The sequence below is a fragment of the Notamacropus eugenii genome, chromosome 2 (assembly GCF_028372415.1).
Source record: "Notamacropus eugenii isolate mMacEug1 chromosome 2, mMacEug1.pri_v2, whole genome shotgun sequence".
In the NCBI taxonomy this organism is placed as follows: Eukaryota; Metazoa; Chordata; class Mammalia; order Diprotodontia; family Macropodidae; genus Notamacropus; species Notamacropus eugenii.
In genome coordinates, this window is record NC_092873.1 from 423,829,900 (window position 1) to 423,848,747 (window position 18,848).

General features: G+C 38.8%; 1 long non-coding RNA gene across 1 annotated transcript in view; it reads left to right on the forward strand.

The window, feature by feature from the left end:
• LOC140529300 (uncharacterized) overlaps window positions 1-17,352 on the forward strand; it is a 107,167-nt gene extending 89,815 nt beyond the window's left edge. Inside the window, exon 5 of the long non-coding RNA XR_011975490.1 lies at window positions 17,120-17,352. This is a non-coding gene — a long non-coding RNA (uncharacterized lncRNA). The remainder of the gene's footprint in view (window positions 1-17,119) is intronic.
• The last annotated feature ends 1,496 nt before the right edge of the window (window positions 17,353-18,848 follow it).

Sequence of the window (18,848 nt, forward strand, 5' to 3'; positions counted from 1 at the left end):
CCAACAGATGTTCATCCAGTCTTTGCTTGAAGGCCTCAAGTGAGAGGGAGCCCCTCTATCTCTTGAGGGAGCTTGTTCACTTTGCTATCATTCTAATGGTTAGAAAGATGTTCCTTAGGTGAAGCCCAAATTTGCCCTTTTGCATCCAGGTCACCCCCTACCCCCTTCACAGTTTACAGAAGAGGAAAATGGGGCCTACAAGTGGTACGGGGCTTCCTTAAGGCCACCAAGATTAGAATCCAGTTCTCATGTTTTCTAGTCCAAGGCACATTTTCCTCTGTCCCCAGTGCCTTGATTTCTTACCATGGAAGGTTTATCAGGAACTTGTCCAACGTGTGAGAACCTCAAATAGAAAAGAGTGTATATCTGTTCAATTTGCATTTAATATTCAATTAGTAATTTAGTAATCAATTTAGTAATGGATTTAGTAATCAATCAATAGGTACTTATCAATCTCCTGTGATGAACTAAGGTACATGCTAAACCAAAGGTTCCCAAACTTTTTTGACCTACTGCTCCATTAAAAAAATTACTCAGTGCTCCCCTAGAAATCTACTTTCTTTAACCCTTTAACAGTTTTTTTTTAGAAATTTGTATCATTTCAAAAAATATAAATTAAAAAAGACATGTTAAATTTATTAATTTATTGCAAATTAGTGGCTTTTTCCTGCATTGAAATTTTGATGATGCAATATTATGTTATATAACCATAAACAAGTCATTACATGCATAAATTCCTGCCAATGCATGCTAGACTTCCTGATAGTGTGTGACAAGCTTGCCTGGCAACACTTGCTTGCTAAGACCTGTTGGCGAACTTGACCAGTGATTGGTTATAACTTGCATTTTGTGTGTTTATTTGGAAACTAATGTAATCACTTCCACTTTAACTCTTACACAACAGATGAAACCATGAAAGAATGGTTGTTCCAGCATCCCTCAGGGGGGCAGTATCTCCCATTTGAGGAACCTATATGCTAAGCCTACAAGATAAATTATGCTATACTGTTCTCTATCTCTGATGAGGATGGGACAGAAGAGGCTTAGGGTAGATGTATGAGAGAGACTAATAACAGATATCATAAATAAATTTGAACTTTGCTTTAATGCTTCTGATTGTATGGATTTGGCTATATCGTGAGTCAAATTATTCCCTGCCAGTGGAAAGTAGCTTTAGGGTAAAAGTATGATAGAAAGTAGGCAGCTAGGTGATATAGTGGATAGAGTGTCAGACCTGGAATCAGGAAGACTCATCTTCCTGAGTTCCAGTCTGGCCCCACACACTTACTAGTTGTGTGGCCATGGGCAAGTCATTTTGCCTCAGTTTCCTCATCTGTAAAATGAGCTAGGGAAGGAAATGGCAAACCACTCTATCTTTGCTAAGAAAACCCCAATTGAGATCATGAAGGGTTGGACACAACTGAAACAACTGATCAACAGCAATGATAAAATATGTAGTTTATTTTAAAAGTTTAAACTTTTTAAAAAGTTTATGAAATAACTAACATTTATAAAATACTTTAAGATTTGCAAAGTCCTTCACAAATATTATCTCATCTGATCCTCACAATATTATTATCCAGACCAGAAGAGGAAACTGAAATAGAGAGCAGTTAGCTTGCTCAGGGTCATGCAGATAATAGGTATTTGACGCTGAATTTGAACTCCAGTCTTCCTGACCTAGGTCTGGAGTCAGAAAGACCAGAGTTTAAATTCAGCTTCAGGCAGCTACTGGCTGTGTGATCCCGAGTAAGTCACTTAACCTCTGTTTGCCTCAGTTTCCTGAACTGCAAAATAGAGATAACAGCAACTATCTCTCAGGGTGTTATAGGAATTAAATGAGAAAATATTTGTAAAAAGCACTTAGCATAGTGCCTGGAATGTAATAGGCATCATATAGACGTTTTTTCACTTCTCCTTCCCCTTCCTTAGCATAGGGAGCTTCTGGTGAGGATGTTCCCTCTAACAATGTAGGTCGGCAACTTCTCTGTAATCCATAGTCTTGGGCACTTGCCTGGGGCCAAGTGATATGCCTAGAATCATATAGCCATGTGCAAGACTCGAATCCATGCCAGGCTGGTTCTGAAGCTAGTTCTCTATCCACTACACCACAGTGCCTCATCACTTAATATGGTTAGACTAAAAAAGAAGGGGGGTGGGGTGGGAAATGTTAGTACTACCTCCAGATAAAACCAAAAAGTAATAAATAAAACATAAAACCATGGTTCTAGCACCTAACCTCTCTATTTCCTAGTTAGGCACACCCCAACCCAAGGTTCAGTTTCCTCGTGATGTCCTTTGGCTATCCATTATCTCCACTGAAGGGACACAAGTAGGTGGCTCAGTAGTTAGAGCTCTGGTCTTAGAATCAGGAATTCCTGAGTTCAAATCCAGCCTCAGACAAACGTCTGTGATTCTGGCCAATTTACTTAATCTCTGTCTCAGTTTCCTCAAATGAAAATGAGGATGACAATAGTACCTACCTCCCAGAGCTGTTATAAGGATTAGATGAGGTAATATTCATAAAGTTCTTGGTATAATGCATATAGTAGGTACTTAATAAATATTTGTTCCTTCCCTCCCCCTGTCCCCCAAGGTTCTGGGTCAATCTACCAGTTTTTAGGTAGTGTTTTTTATTTGCCGTTTTTCTCTTTTGCTTCTCTGCTAACTCCCTTCACCTTTCATCCCTTTCCTTCCTAACCCTAACCCCACCACCCCTCCCTACAATCGCCAGCAACATTAGGGTCTAGGTTACATTATTCCAAGGGTCTAGTGGCTTGAGTCTCTCTAAGTAAAAGACTCTAAAATGAAAGCAAATGTAGTCCAACAACTGTCCCTCTGTATCGATTCACCGATGTGTTAAGGAAAAGTCCCCAGAAGGTCACCCTGTTAGTCCAATGGCTAGGGGAAACAGTGAACCAGCAGCCAATGGAACTGTATTTGCTTCTTCTCCATTACTGGCATTCAAGATTGGGTATAGCTGGGGATTTAAAAAGAAGGAAGAATTGTGATGTTGCTGGGGATATTAGGTTGGCCTTAATCTTGCTGTCTTTAAGCAGATTTTGTTGCTTGCAGAAAAAGGTTCATATCCAGGTAAGTCTCTGGACCTCAGGAAGGTCATAATTCCACTGTCTGGACTTCCCAGGAACCCTTCCTGATGGAGTTATATCTCTGTGTTTTCCTCCTTGTGCTGACCCATAAGCTTTACAAATCAAATGAAATAATATATGTAACATACTTAGCACAGTGCCTGGCACCTAGTAGATGCTTAATAAATGCTTGTTCCCTTACCCAAAAGGAAAGTAGCTCAGAGAGCAGTGTGGGGTATAGGCATTTGCCTCCACTGGTTGTGTGGTGGTGAGATTTTATTTGCTACCTCTCTTACTGGTAAGGCATCAGATTTCCTGTACAAGTATGCTTGTAATCATTAAACCATGTAAATGTAGTCCTATCTGTATTCCTGATCAGGCAATCAACAAGCATTTCAGCTACTGTACTGTGTGTCTGTAAGCAAATACATTCCCTCAATGAACTTGCATTTCATTGAGGTAATAGCATGAATACACACACATACAAACATATACGTGCATACAAGCTAATTTTTGGAGGAGATAATTAGCAGCTGGGAAGAGGGATTATGAAATAGCTCATGTGGAAGATACCATATGAGTGGAACTCTGAGGAAACTAGGGATTCTAAGACATGAAAAGGAATGGGAGAGAAGCTGTGCAAAAGCATGGAGATGCTGTGTATTGGATATTAGAAATAACAAAACTAATGAAGACAATAATGTATAATGGAGCTGGAGAGATGGGATGGGGCCAAGGTGTGAAGAGCTTTACACACTAAGTAGAGAAAGTTGCATTTGATTCTAGAGATAATAGGAGCACATTGGTGTTTATTAAATCAAGAAGTGAAATGGTTATATCTAGGCTTTAGGAAAATTGCTTTTTCAGCCATACAGAGGGTGGATTGGAGAGGGGAGAGACTTGAGACAGGGAAGTCAATGGGAAATCTGACAAGGGGCCTGTCTTTGCTTTATCACCCTTTCTACCTTTGTAGCATCTGAAGTCATAATATATGCCTTAAGTGCAAATATGTTGACCCATTCACTGATGTTTTCTTTCTCCTCTGCGGTTTTCTATATCCTCTCCTTTTTTGAGTCCTTTCCTCTGTCTAGGATTTTATTATTGGATGCATACTAAGAAAATTATTTGTATTTTGGTAGTGGTCTTCTAGAAATAAGACCCTAACCTAGTGATGTGACTTTAAGGCATATGAATTGGTCTCTAGGTGCCCATCAGATTGCTTTGTAAAGGTGGCTCCTTGGGTGAAGAAGGGTCTCACAAGCACCAGCCTTAAAAGGAGTTTCTCTTTAGAGGATACTGTAGGATTTTCTTCTCCAGGGTCTCTAACGACATCATCTCTGTCTGGGTTGATATAGGTAAGGTCCTACATGAGGCAAAAGAATGGGCCTTATATAAGACCTTTCAAGGACACTCCCTACTTTATGAGTCTTTGCTTCTGTGGTGTAAATAGCATGGATTTTCGATGTCCCTAAGGTATTTTGACTAGAGAAATCTGATGTAGAGGAAATCCCTAGACTTGAATTCAGAAGAACTAAGTTTAAGTCTGTGTAATTTAAGACAAGTTCCTTAAAAAGTCTCTCTCTGAGCCTCATTTCCTTATCTTCCTTAAAATCAGTATGGTGATAATGATACTATTGAGGCCACAGAGTTTGGAAGGCTCAAATGGGATAATGTGTTTGGAAGTTCTGTTATGCATGGAAAGGATCTGTGATTTCACCACTCTGGGTACTCCTTTCACCAACCCAGATGGCAGTCAACCCACATGGATTGCCAACCATCTAAAGCAGTAGGTAAGTCTGGGGGAGGGAACATGACTTGCCTGTGGTTGCAGAGCTAGTAAGTGACTGAAGTAAGATCGGAACTCAAGTCTTCCTGAAGTCCATCATCCCATACTTATCTTGCTGTATAAAGACATCTAACATAAGTATCTATTAAGACTATGGGAAGGGAGGAAGGAAGAGAAGAAAGAGGAAGGGAAGGAAGAAAGGTAAAAGGGAAGGAAATGAAGGAGCAGGGAATGAAAGGAGAAAGGAAGAAGAGGAAGGAAGAAAATAAGGAGTAAAGATTGGAAGGAAGGGTTGGAGGGAAGGAAAGAAGAGAAAGGAGGGAGGAAAGGAATGAAAGAAGGAAGAAGGGAAAGTAGGAGAGAGGGAAGGAAGGAAAAATGGGAAAGATAGAAGAAAGGAAGGGAGGAAGGGAGAAAAGAAGGAAGGGAGGAAGGAGAAAGGAAAGAGGGAAGGGAAGGAAGGAGGACATAAAGGAGGGAAGGGAAGGGAAGAAGGAAGAGAGCATTTACTAAATATGGCAGGCATTGAAACTTAATAAATGTTCACTGATTTATTTTCTCTTCCCCAGAGACATAAAATTTCTGAATGGTGATCGTAGGATCATTCATTCAGAGAATTGGAAGGAACCTTAGAGATTATGTAGTTCAGCTTCTCATACAACATATGAATCTTTTCTACAGCACTCCTGGCAACAGATTATTGCCAGGGTCATTTGAAGATTCATAGAATTTTATTGCTAGAAGGGACCTTAAAGATCTTTGGATTTCAACTGTCCAGATGAAATAACTTAGTTTCTTGAGCCAGGTCATATGCTTTGAACCAGCCCAAAATAAGTCTCCTGAATTCTAGGACAATGATCTTATTCACTACACAGTTCTGTCTCTGTGGTGTTCATGGCTTCCTTCCTTGATTTGGCCCTTTGAGAAAACTAGAAAGAAGCTTGGAGAACAATCGGAATACTAATAAGAATCAATAATACAGGAGCCTATGAGGTGTAACTATAAAGCAACACATTATTTTTTTGGTGAATAGAGAACTTAGCCTTCCTAATGAGTCTTGTCCTTTACAGTAATCCCTTCAGGAGATTGTGTACATTCTAATGAAGCTGCTGTTGCTCTAAACATTTTTGGGATTGCTTCAGAGCCAGTCTTCAGGCCACATAAGAAAACTGATCTCATTACTTCATACTCACAGCTTGTCACTGATCACAAACTGTGTTCTCCAGTTTGGTCACTCACCTTATTTACCAAACTTAACATCAAGTGACTTTTAACTGTTTCCATAAACTAAATAGGGTATTGAGATGGCACAGTGGACAGAGTGCTGGGCCTGTAGTTGGGAAGACTTATCTTCATAAGTTCAAGTCCAGTCTCAGACTTTTACTAGCTGTGTGACCTTGGGAAAGTCACTTAAATCTGTTTGCTTCAGTTTCTTAATGTGGAAAATGAGCTGGAGAAGGAAATGACAAACCATTCCAGTATCTCTACCAAGAAAACCCCAAGTAGGGCTAGCATTTTTCATTAGAGCTTTGTGGTATTATGGGGACTAATGCAATTGCATCAACATTTAGGAACATTTGGAGTACTTCTCTATCTGTAGGAAATGTTAGAGAGATCCCTCATGGAAAAAAAAGTTTGGAAGACATGGAAAAGAACTGCACAAGACAAGAAAGTCTAAATGGGTTGCAATCTGCTTCATTGGATGGAGTAGCTACAGTCTCAAAGCCAATATATTACCACATGCATTCTCTATTTCTTTCCAAAAAAATTCATCTATCTCAAGATGAATGTCAACACTGAAATGAAGTCAGAATGACTGAATGACCAAAACATCTAAGTAGGTCCTCAAAAGATGAGGATTTACCATCACTGATCACATTTTAAAGAATATGTCACCGACTCTGAAGGCAGATCTCAAAGAAGCATTTCAGAAATGTCTTGAATAACCATGACATCATTAGAATGAGCATAAAATCTCCCAAGGAAACTACTTTGAAAGGGACTCAAACAGAATGCAAGTATATTTTAAAAAATATGCTGTTTTGTCCTCACATTCTTTATATAATGGTAGATTGAGTTACCTTCCATTTTAAAATGAGAATATATTTTATTTGATAATAGAAACATTGAATTTTAAGATTAGAAGAGAATTCAATCCATTGGAAGTTTGGAAGGGGATTGCCCATGATCCCCATAAAAGAAGCCATGTCAAGAAGGAGGGGGACTGAAGATTTGAAGGTTATGACTGAGTGTGAAAAGGGTAAAAAGATTTTATTCAGTTTTGTTGTTTACCCTTTCTTGAAAACACCAAGAAAGGGATTTTTTTCCTTATCCCTCAACCGCAAGACCATGACCCATTTGAAACAAACATAACTGCTCTAAGGACAGTGCCTGAATTAAAGGAAAGGCCACATAAGAGGAAATAAAAGGATCTGTTCAGAGATCAAATGAAGCATTTGTATAGAACCTTATTCAAAATGGATACAAATGCATCAGTTCTTCAGAATTATAGGTGAATCAAAGGAAAATTACATCTAAGAAGATAAAGCCGCCAACTAGCACTCTAACGGTGGATGAGGCATAGATGCATCTTTGAAGATTCCTGTCTGGGCTGCCAAAGAACCAGATGTTGCAGGTGGACTTATATCTTCTCCAGCTTAGCATCTGGATCATATAAGTATTCCATAGAAAATGAAGAGGTGTGGAAGAAAGTGGTGAAAATGACCATTTGAAAATGCATTTTTGAAAATCAACTGGCTTTGAAGGCTACAGAGCAAATTTACTTTTTATTAAGACCAAGTTCAATATCATTTTTATTATTAGTGGTAGATATGGAGAATAGTCTCTTAAACTTCACAGCAAGGAGTACTCATAGATTTCCTTCTGAAGAGCTTTCAGAAAATTTTCTAAGTTCCAACATTTTCCTTCTTCTTCTTGGAATATTAGTACAGGATATGGATGCCTCCTTGGTAATTGGGGCCATTGATGAGTGGATTAATAATCTCAATGATGATGATAAGGATGATAATGGTGAGCCTCATTCTTCCAGTTCTATAAATAAGCAGGTTTTCCTGCCTGGGTAAATTTTATCCTAATTTCCATTTCATAATATGAGATGTGGGATGTTACTACAAATATGATAGGATGGGCTGTAGGCTCTAAGACTCTTAAGCTGCAAAAATAATGGCTGATCTGCATTGATAGAGGCAGCTTCTTCATCAAGACCTCTTGGTATTGATGAAATCATATTTTTGGACAGAAATAGAGAATGTATGTGGTGATGTATTGGCTTTGAGTTTGCAGCTACTCCATTGAGTGAGGCAGACTGTGACCCATCCAGGCTTCCTTGTCCTGTGCAGTTCTTTTTCAGGTCTTCCAAACATTTTTCCATGAGGGGTCTTTCCGTCATTCCCTACAGATAGAGTATTCCAAATATTCCTATTTGCTGATATAATTGTGTCAGTCCCCATAGTACTGCATAGCTCTAAAGAACTATAGGTTCTTCTAGGTCTTTTAACATGTTGAAGGTAACCAGTGTAGCCCTCAGGTTGGCCTAGACTAGTTATGCCTCACTCTCATTATGACTGGCCCACCCCCTTTTCAGATGGCATGTTTTCTTGATAATATCTTTTACTTTCTTTCATAACACTTTTCACACACTGTTTCCTGCAAAAAAGGCATTGCTGATAATATATCGAGTTCACTGGCATCCACCATGAGTTCCCTCATTGCCCTTTTGGTCACCCACACAATTTTGATTCTTTGGAGATGGCAGTGTTCCCTGATTTTTAGCCAAGTAGAATCACCGATAGAATCTGGAATTGTTAAAATGGGTTTTCGTTACAGACAATTGTCTGATATCCTTGAAAATGCAGTACTTTTTCTCAGTCTTTTCCCCCTGATTCAGTTTTGGGCCCCAAACATTGTCTGTCTGAAGGATCTGTCCAAAGTAGATGCATGAACTACCAAGGGACTGTTCTTCTAACTGAATATCATCTTAATTTAAACAACAGATATTTGGGGTTTTTACTATATGAATTGATCTTTTTTGAGTGACTGTTTATCTCTCTGAGGAGGTTTTCTTGTATTCTGTGGCCTGAGACAATCAGGATACTGTTAGAAGCAAGTAGGAGCCTCTGGGAAACTTCACCATCTATAGGGAATCCTTCTTTCATTTGTATTCTGGGCTGGTTACTCTCCCTGACAGTGGCCAGCACCTTTGGTGAGTATAATCTATACTTGTTTTATAGCTGACATTATTTATTCCACAATAATAACAGTAACAGAAAGCATTTATTTAGTGCTTCAAGGTTTGCAAAGATCTTTATATCTCATTTTATCCTCACAACAACTGTGGGAAGTGGGTGATATTATCATTATTACCATTTTACAGATGGGGAAACAGACAAACAGAGACTATGTGTCTTGCCCAGGTTCATACAGCTAGTAATTACAGCTGGATTTTAACTCAGGTCTTGACTCTAGACAAGCATTCTATCCACTAAACCACCCAGCTCTCTTTGCTCATTAATATTGTCTCTATGTTTAGGTTTGTCAAGGAATCTTGGGTGAGTATAACATGCATGGAGGACCCCAAGTTGAAGGGAAGTCGTGAAAGCTGTGTTATACTTGACTGAATCAAATGCAGTTTTGTAACCATTGCAATAAACATGGTATGACTTGTATTTCCTACACTTTTCAGTCAATTGTGGGATTGCAAATATGTGATCTATGGGAGAAAGATATCTGCAAAAGCTTTCCCTTTCCTTTGGAATTTTATTCACATTTATTCCTTTCATTTTATTCACATTTTCTTCCAAGTCATTTAGTTTAACCTGTTCCTGACTACCAACTCCCACTACAACATCCCCAGTAACTCATCATCCAACATTTACTGGAATTCCCTGGGGGGCAGGAACCCATTGTCTCATGAAGCAGTCCATTCCATTTTGGAATCTTTCCCACAATTTCTACAGGGAGCTAGGGTTGGTAGATAGAGTACTGTCCTCAAAGCTAGAAAGGTCTGTCTCTGACACATATTGTCTATATGACTTTAGGTGAATCATTTCACTTCTCAGATCCCAAGACTAAATTGTAGAAAAGGAGCTGACTTGCATTGGTAGAAAGTTGCCTCATGCAAGAGTTGTGTAGACAGATGAAATCACAGGTTCACTTGCTATCCCTATTCAGCAATCAGCTCACCAAGGATATCATTGAGACATATGTAGATGATTTTTTCCTGAAGTTTTCATACAGACAGAAAGATAGATTTATGGGTTAGTAATTGCTGATGTGTTCCCACTCACATTTTTTGGTGTTTTGCTTTTGAAAGACTTTGAAAATTTATATCTCAGTGCTTTTAAAAGTATTGTGTTTCCTGTATAGACTTCTTCTTATGTAGTTGGTATGACCAAGGAAAAGTTTCTAGGACTTCACTTTTCATGATGCTTGGGAAGAGGGAAGGAATACTGTCTAGTGGGAGAATTTCCCTGTGTTCTATTTCCCAAGACGTTGCAGAGTGGGGCCACCATGAGGTGAGCACTCTCATTGTTGAAGACTCTCTTGGGAAGCAGGAGGTTTTAAAACATTGGAGTGACCAGAGAATGGGAGTTGGTCAAATTTGTGAGGACCTAGTAAAATTAAAATTGGCAGAAAGGATGGAAGTAGGGCTGGGTGGGTGAGTCTACCATATGTTCTCCAATCCCAGGCACTCTGGCAAAAGCCTGATTGTCCCAGAAACCAGCAAGGCAGCATTTGTTTGCACTCAAGAGACTGCATCAGAACTCAACTGAATATCAACTGAAGCAACTGAAATCAAGATGAGAGGAGACCTGGAGCAACTGACTCTTTCCTCCATCCTGTCTGCTCCAGGGGAGAGGGATCTTCTTTATCCCTGTGTTAGTTTTTAGGGAGGTGATGTTATCAGTAGGTTATTTATTTGTGGATGAGAACTGAGAATAGTTCCATTACTTGACTTCTTGTTACTATTTCCTTTATTATTCCATTTCAAATATTTTGCCTTATTTGATGTAAGGATCCTACCATGTCTGTAATAGTGTATGCCCTTAAAGTCATCTTTACATTATTATGATTACTTAAATCATTCCACACTAAACCTGTACATGGTGAAGATTCCAGAGTTGATGGATACCTATGCTGTGTTAAAAAGTGATTGGTCAGGTGGAGCTGCTTTTCTAAAAGTCACCATATTAAAGGCTATTTCCATTTTTTCATGTAGCACATTTAGTACTAAAGTGTTATATTTCTAATGGGATGATTTCATTGTCATTAATGATAAGAATAGATCACTATAGAAACTCTGACAAATCTATTCCATTTGGTTTTCATTTGTTATTCTCTTTCCAATTTCATCTATAAATGTTCTTGAGATGATCTGGCTTAGTTGGGTCTCATGCCAAGCTTTCATTTTATTTTTATATTTAAAATATCTAACTATTGCATTAATAACAAACGTTTGATTTTATAGAATTGCGTAGTTGAAAGAAACTATATATATGTACACATATATGTATCTATGTATGGATATATGTATATATGTGTGTATTATATATATATATATTTTTCTAAATTCTTTTTTAGAGCTGAGAAAACAGTGGTTAAATAACTTATCTATACAGGTAGCTATAGGCCATTAGAACTGGAACCCAAGTTTCCTGACTCCTACTACTCCAGATATGATATGATGGGGTAGAGTCCAGTGGGATGACAATCTCTCTAGTCCTGATCCCATTCCTCTCAATGTAGATAAAAAGAGAATTGGCACATTTGATAAGAATGCTATTTATGCCTTTATCTAAGCACATGATAAAAATGTAAGCAACAAGACAGTAGGTAATTCTACTAGAGACTCCCTTGGTTGGCATTAATCTATTAATAACTTCTTTTTGTGTATAATCATTAGACTGTGTCTAAGCCTACCTAGCTAAGCTGTTGTCTAGACTAAACTATTGCGCATTTCTCCATTTTGTTCCTGGGAAGCAGGAAAGACTTTGTTTCAATGTTAGGTAAACTAATCTATAGCAACAATCCTTCAGAAAAGGAAATAAGGCTAGTAATGCATGATCTTTTCTTGATGTAATGATGTCTCTTAATGATCACTGTTTCTGTTTCATTGCGTTCACAAGTCATCCCTTTAATAATACCTTCTAGAATTTTGCCAAGAATGGGAGTCAAGGTTATTGACTTATAGGATAAAGACTCAGCTCTCTTCCCTTTTTCAAAATCATGACATTTGCCTTTCTCCATTCAGTCCTACTGCACCTCCCTCATTCCTCTAGGATCTTTTAATGATGGCTGACAGTGTCTCAGCAATCATATTGGCCATTCCTGGAATGTAATTTGTCTGGGCCTATTGCCTTGAACTCATCAAGTATAACAAGATGCTCTCTCATTATTTCCTTCCTTGTTCTGTGTTTCAGCTCCCTATTAAATTTTTTTTGTATCCTTTTCATTCTAAGGATCATTCTCCTTGGCAGAGAAAATGGAAGCAAAGTAAGAATTTAGTAATTGTCCTTTCTCTCTCTATCACACTTCTTTGATGCTCCTCTTTTACCCAGGATAGCTAAAAAAATCCTTTTCATTGTTCTTAGCATTTATCCCCAGTTTCAGCTCATTCACCCACTGTTACTTGCCCTTCTTTCATCTTCTATTTGTGTTACTTTGAAATCTAAGTTGGTCCATGAGTTCCCTGCAATCCATATCTGTCTCTTTAGACAGCTTTGCCTTTTCTTCCTCATCAGAATTGTTTCTCTCTGTATCTTTAGAACTCTGTTCTTGAAAAACTTTCCATCCCTTTTTGATTGACTTCCTCTATAAAACTTTAGGCTACAGGATCCCATCTAACCTTTCTCTGATTTCCTTTGAAATCTGCTTTCCTAAAAATCTGGGGTGTATGTCAATTTATGACCAACTTTTCTGTCTTTCTAACACCGTTTTCATTGTTCTTTCTTAATTATCTCATCACAATTGCTAGATTATCTTTGGATATTACTTTCCCTTGCCTCATTGATCTAGAAAACAGAGTATATATAAATAATGATACTCTCTAAGTGATATTTTTTTCTTCACAGATCATGAAAGACCAAACAAGAAGGAAATTAATCCATTAGCAAGCATTTATTAAGCACTTAACAATGGGCTAGGCACAGTGCCAAATGATAGGGATACAAAGAAAGACCTTTCTCTCAAGGAGCTTATATTGAAATGGGGGAGACAATATGTATATTAACAGAAATGTGTTAGATGCATACCAAATGGAAGGAAAGTAACCTAGTGGGGAAATACGAATAGCTGGGAGGGAAGGAGGGGTTAAAAAGGCCACCTAAACTGAATCTTGAAGGAAGCCAGGCATTTAAGAGGTCTAAGTGAGAAGGGAGAGCAGTTCCAGGCTTTGGGGCAGACAGAGCAGAGGTGTGAAGATGGGAAATGGACCATCCTATGAGGTGAAGAGCAAGTTGGCCAGTATGGTTAGAACACATTACCATAGAGTGTGAGAAGAGGAATAAAGTGTAACAAGACTGAAAAGGTTAATAAAGAGACTGTGTGAAGAGTTTTAATCTGTAGTTCAAGGTAAAGAACATTGAATTTGAAAGTCAAATAACCTGGGTTCAAATTTCAGCTCTGTTGAGCCTTATTTTTCTCACCTTTAAAATAAATGGGGTTGTACTAAATGATCAGGTCAGCAAGATGGCCCAATGGATAAAGTGCTGGCCTGGAGTCAGGAAGACTCATCTTTCTGAGTTCATATCTGGCCTCAGACACTTACTAGCTGTGTGACCCTGGGCAAGTCATTTATCTCTGTTTGCCTCAATTTCTTCATCTGTAAAGAGCTGGAGAAGGAAATGGCAAACTAGTATCTTTGCCAAGAAAACCCCCAATGGGGTCACAAAGAGTCAGATACAACTGAACAATAACAACTAAACAATCTTTGTGGTCCCTGTAGCTCTAAAATTCTGTGATTCTAAAGTTTCCCTGACAGGGAAAGTTGTTGTATATTACAATAAGTGATTAAAATGGGAGGTTGCACATAGTTTTTTTCTCTTAGAGGCACTAAATCATAAGATAGATTCTTATCCTTCTGGTACTAAGGGAGAAGACCCCATCCCCTATTACAGTAACACTTCCTGTCAGAGTTATAGCTAGTTTTAAGAACTGTGTGGTCCAGAACCTACTGCTGGTGTCTCATAAATATTTTTAAAAAAGAATAACCCAATGATCATTCACTCATTTGACAAGCGTTTAACAAATGATTACCAAAGGACTGTTTCAAGTAGGAAATGGAGAGACAGAATACAAAAGATTTAATCTCTAGTCCTAGAGTAGAGATTTTAGGTTGGAGTCTAATGAGAGGAGAGATTTAGAGAAAGATCACAGACTTAGAGCTTGGAGGGCTCTTAAAGACTTTTGAGTCTACTTGCCTTATTTTGCAAATGAGGCCCATAGCAATTAAATAACTTCCTCAAAGTCACATAGCTCTAAGAGTCTAGGGGCAAGATCCAAACCTAGTTTTCCTGATTTCTAGTTCAGTGCTGAATCCACTGTGCCACTTAGCTGGATGGTGCAACAAATCAACCAAGAATTTTGAAGTCTATGCCTAGGAGTTGGACTAGCTAAGCTAGTCAATAGGAAATATCTGTAGATTTTTGAAAAGGATGGGGATGTGATGAATACAATGAAATGCATCACATATAACAGGCTCTCCTCTGTTAGACATGGATAAAAAGCCCAGTGAATAGAGTGTTGAGCCTGAAGTCAGAACGACCTGAGTTTAGATCCTGCCTCAGGTACTTTACTTCCTCAATGTGTGACCCTGTGTAAGTACACGCAAGGTGGGATTTTTGTTGTTTTCTTTGTGGAGTTCAGTTTCTTAGGCTAAATGGTGAGCATCTGAGGGATTGATCTCCTTTGAGCCCTGATAATTAACAACTGTACTGAGTTACATAGGTTTCATGCCTACTGGCTCTGAGCCAATCAGGGGCCAAGTCTTTATTATATATTCTGGGAGGTTAGTCTTTTACTTTAGGGTCTTACTCATGAGAAAGACCTTTTGATTCCCTGGTAGCCATTTGTAAAGAGCCCCCTGACTACTCAGATGTTGGTGCTCTCCCAGTCTGGTGGTGGAGCCTTGTTTGTTGAATCTCTGTGCTAATTTCTCTGCTTATGTTTTCTGTACTCACTTCTTTCTACTTATCTGTCTGTTAATTAAAGTGAGATTGTTAACCCCTTTAAAGCTGTCTTCCCTTTAGAAAAGCAGATCAAAGAACTTGTGCTAGCAGCCCACCCTGTATGCTACTACACCCTGGCCAAGTCACTTAACCTCTGCTGCTTCATTGTCCTCAGTGTAAAATGGGTGTAATAATAGTACCTAATTCCCAGGGTTGATATGAGGATCAAATGAACTAGTATTTTAAAGCACTCCGCATAGTCCCTATCACATGGTAGAATCTTAATAATTGATTGTTTCCTTTCTTCTTTCTTCTGGGCACTGGGGGAAAATACATCTGGATGGGTAATGCCTTATTCAGAAGAGTGAGGGAAGCAGAAAAAAATGGCCTGGACCATACAAAGTTCTGAGATTTAGAGTCTGAGGCTCATCTCCTGAGGTAAAGGAATATTGTATAATTTGGGACTGACCAAGACTCAGTAGGAGCAGTGGGGACCTAACAACTAGTGTTACAGAGAGTGGTTCCTGCCTTCAAGGAACTTTTTGGGCAATTAGTTACCAACCTAGCTGAAATACAACAGTACCTAAGTGCATTTGAGATTTACAGAACAAATCATTAAGTGAATATGGTGTTTCAGGAAATCAACGCAGCAAGCAACATCATGCACACCATCCTCAGCTGACTTTAGAGGCTTTTTTTACATTAATCTGGCATAGTACCTTATACATAGTATTTACCTGCTAAGTTCTTTAGAATTGAATAGAATTTTCATTTGTGTCTTAGAAAGACTTTGATAGGTAGTTACTGCAGGGACTATTAGAACCTTTTGACAAATAGGGAAACTGAGGTTCAGAGAGGTTCCATGACCCATGATCTCACAGCATATGCCCGTTAATCACAGAAGAACCTCAGCTATCCATTAAAATATACCCTGGACTTAGAAATAGCTCGTTAGCATTTAGTTTTCCAGTTACTTGTATAGAAAAGACAATTATCTTTCTTTAAAAATAATCTCTAATTTTTCTGTAATTCAGATTGTAATTCAACTCCAAATATTTTGAATTAATGAGGTGCCAATATATTTAGGAACAACTTCCTAACCATTAGAGCTATCTCCAGATGGAATGGGGTGTGTTGGAAAGTAAGAGGTTTCTTGTAATTGAAGTAACATTTGAACTCAGGTATTTCTGTACAAGTACAATATTTAAATCTAGCTAGTTAATATAAGATCTTTGATTTAAGAAAAGCTAGCCAGATATGTCCTAGTAAACAAGCTGCATGCTTAGGGTTTGGTTTGTTTAAGTAGGTATTTAAAAAAAAGATAGGAGATAGGTGACAATTACTACCATATGTTTAGGAAGAGAATATCCTGAGATGGTTAAAACTCAGGAATAGTTTTCTTTCTATGAGAACAGCATGTTACATTCCTTGTGGTGTATGGAAACCTGGCATGTGCCTCATGCAAAAATCCTTCTTTAGCCAATCCCATCAGCATTTTTTAAGTTCCAGATAAAGTTTATTAATTCAAATGCATAGCTTTGAAAGAAATATCAGAGGTCATTTTAGTCCAAGTTCTTCCCTTTATAGGCCTGTTCATGTGAAGTGACTTGATCATAAGCTCCTTGAGGGCAAGGACAGTCTTTTTTAATATTTGCTTCTGCAATTAGCACAGTGCCTGTCACACAGTAGGCACTTAATAAATGTTTATTGATTGATTGATCAAAGACCTTAAGGTCCTCTAGCTCCAAATACCTGTGTTTTTTCAGCTATAATATGCTATTGTCCAAGGTCACACAGGACTGAGGTTTTCAGCTCAGGTCTTCCGATTTCAAATACAGTATTCCTTCTATTACAGTGCAAATTAATATTTGCAACTAGTCCTTTTGCACTGATCTCAGAGCTTTAATTAGGAATATTTATACCTGGCCCTAAAATATTAGCAGGGTAAACATGGAGTAGTTATGACTTGCCCAAGGTCACAGTACACCACAGAGCTGGGATTTGAACCGAAATACTTTGCCTCAGTCTCTAGTATAATATAATTTTGTTTTGTTTTACAGATGAAGAAATTGAGAGATGGAGAAATTTGCCCAATGTCACACAGCTAGTAAGTGGCAAAGTCAGGATAATAATTGTCTTGGAGTATTTGAAAGACTGTCACGTAAAAAAGGAGTTGGTCTTGTTCTGCTTGGCATCAAAGGACAGAATTAGGAGCAGGGAGACGTTACAGAGAGTCTGGTTTAGGCTTGAGGTAAGGAAGAACTTCCTAACCATTAGAGTTATCCCCAGATGGAATGGGCAGTGCTGGGAAGTAAGAAGTTTCATGTAATTGGAATTCTTTAGTCAAGACTGAATGAACACTTGTGCTTTGGGGTGGTAGTGGGGTGGGGGGTTCTTGCCCAAGTGTGGGCTGAGCTAGGTGTTCTTTGAGTTCCTGACATTCTGAGGGGACTTCTATATAGTGGAGACAGGGGAGGGGCACTTTAATGGAGAAATGAGATGAGAGCTTTTAAAGGGGAGGAGATGAATGAGGCTAGCAACAAGATACCCATGCTGTGAAGTTGAAAGTGGAAAGACAAGTAACAGGGTTGGGGAGTCAGGATGTAGGAAACAGGTGAGCCAATCCTTTTAGCTCAGGGACTCTCCCCAGGGATGCCTCTCTCTTGATGTGGGCACCCTCAGGAGAAGCCTGATAAGCTCATTCCTAGTTACTGTTCTGAGTGGCCAGCAGTTTATCTTTGCTGCCTATGAGAAGCTAATGGGCAAAACTTAAGCACATGAATTGTTTACATATGCCCGTTAACCACAGAAGAACCTCAGCTATTCATTAAAATAGGTCTTGGACTTAGAAATGGCTCCTTAGCAGTTAGTTTCCAGTTACTTGTGTGTTAAAAAACATGACAACTGTATTCCTTTAAAAATAATCTCTCTCTGACTTTTCTCTAATTCAGAGTGTCATTCAATCCCGATTAATTTGAATTAATGAGGTGCCAATATATTTAATTGTTTTTCTAAATTCCCTAAGTTCAACATTTTTCTACCTACCCTCCATTTCCCCTCATCTCTCCTCTATCATCTCTCCTCTGTTGTTCTGAGAAGGGCAGGTATGGGTGAGATCCAGGGGCCCTTGAGGTCACCCTGATGGGAAAAAGCAAAGACCTCTTGACTGAGGATGCAATGTCAGATTCTTTAAAAAGGATTTGGCTAAGCAGTTTGCAAGCCAGTGGAGGGACCCGCAGACAGCGCCACAACTGAGCTCATTACCATGTCAGCCTCCTACGCTATCATACTGTGAGGTTTGGCTGCTGTCTAACAGGTGACCCAAGGCCTGACTCTGTTTGCCTTTTCTCAGCTGCCCTGGAAGAACACCAACGCCAGGATGTCATTGAATTTCCATTTCTAAAAACTCGGTTGAAATTTTCTTTTGTTTTTTACCTCACCTTCATTTTGAAACATGACCCTCTCCCCTACCCTCAACTGTTCCCTGTAACAAAGGATAAAAAGAGGGGGAATGGGAAAGACAGTTCAGCAAAATCTAAGACATCATCTAACAGAAAATGCAATGTTCCATACCTCACCTCTTCGAAGAGGAAAGAGAAGTATATTTTCTTTTCTTCTACAATATTCAACTTTGTGAAATATTCACCTTTGTGAGGTCTCTTTCTCTTACCAGATTCTCTAATCTGAGGAAATACACTGGAAAGAATACCAGATTTGGAGTCAGAGGCCTGGTCCGAGTCCTCAACTGCCACTGGCTGGTTGTGTGATCTTGGGTTCTAGTTCTAGCTC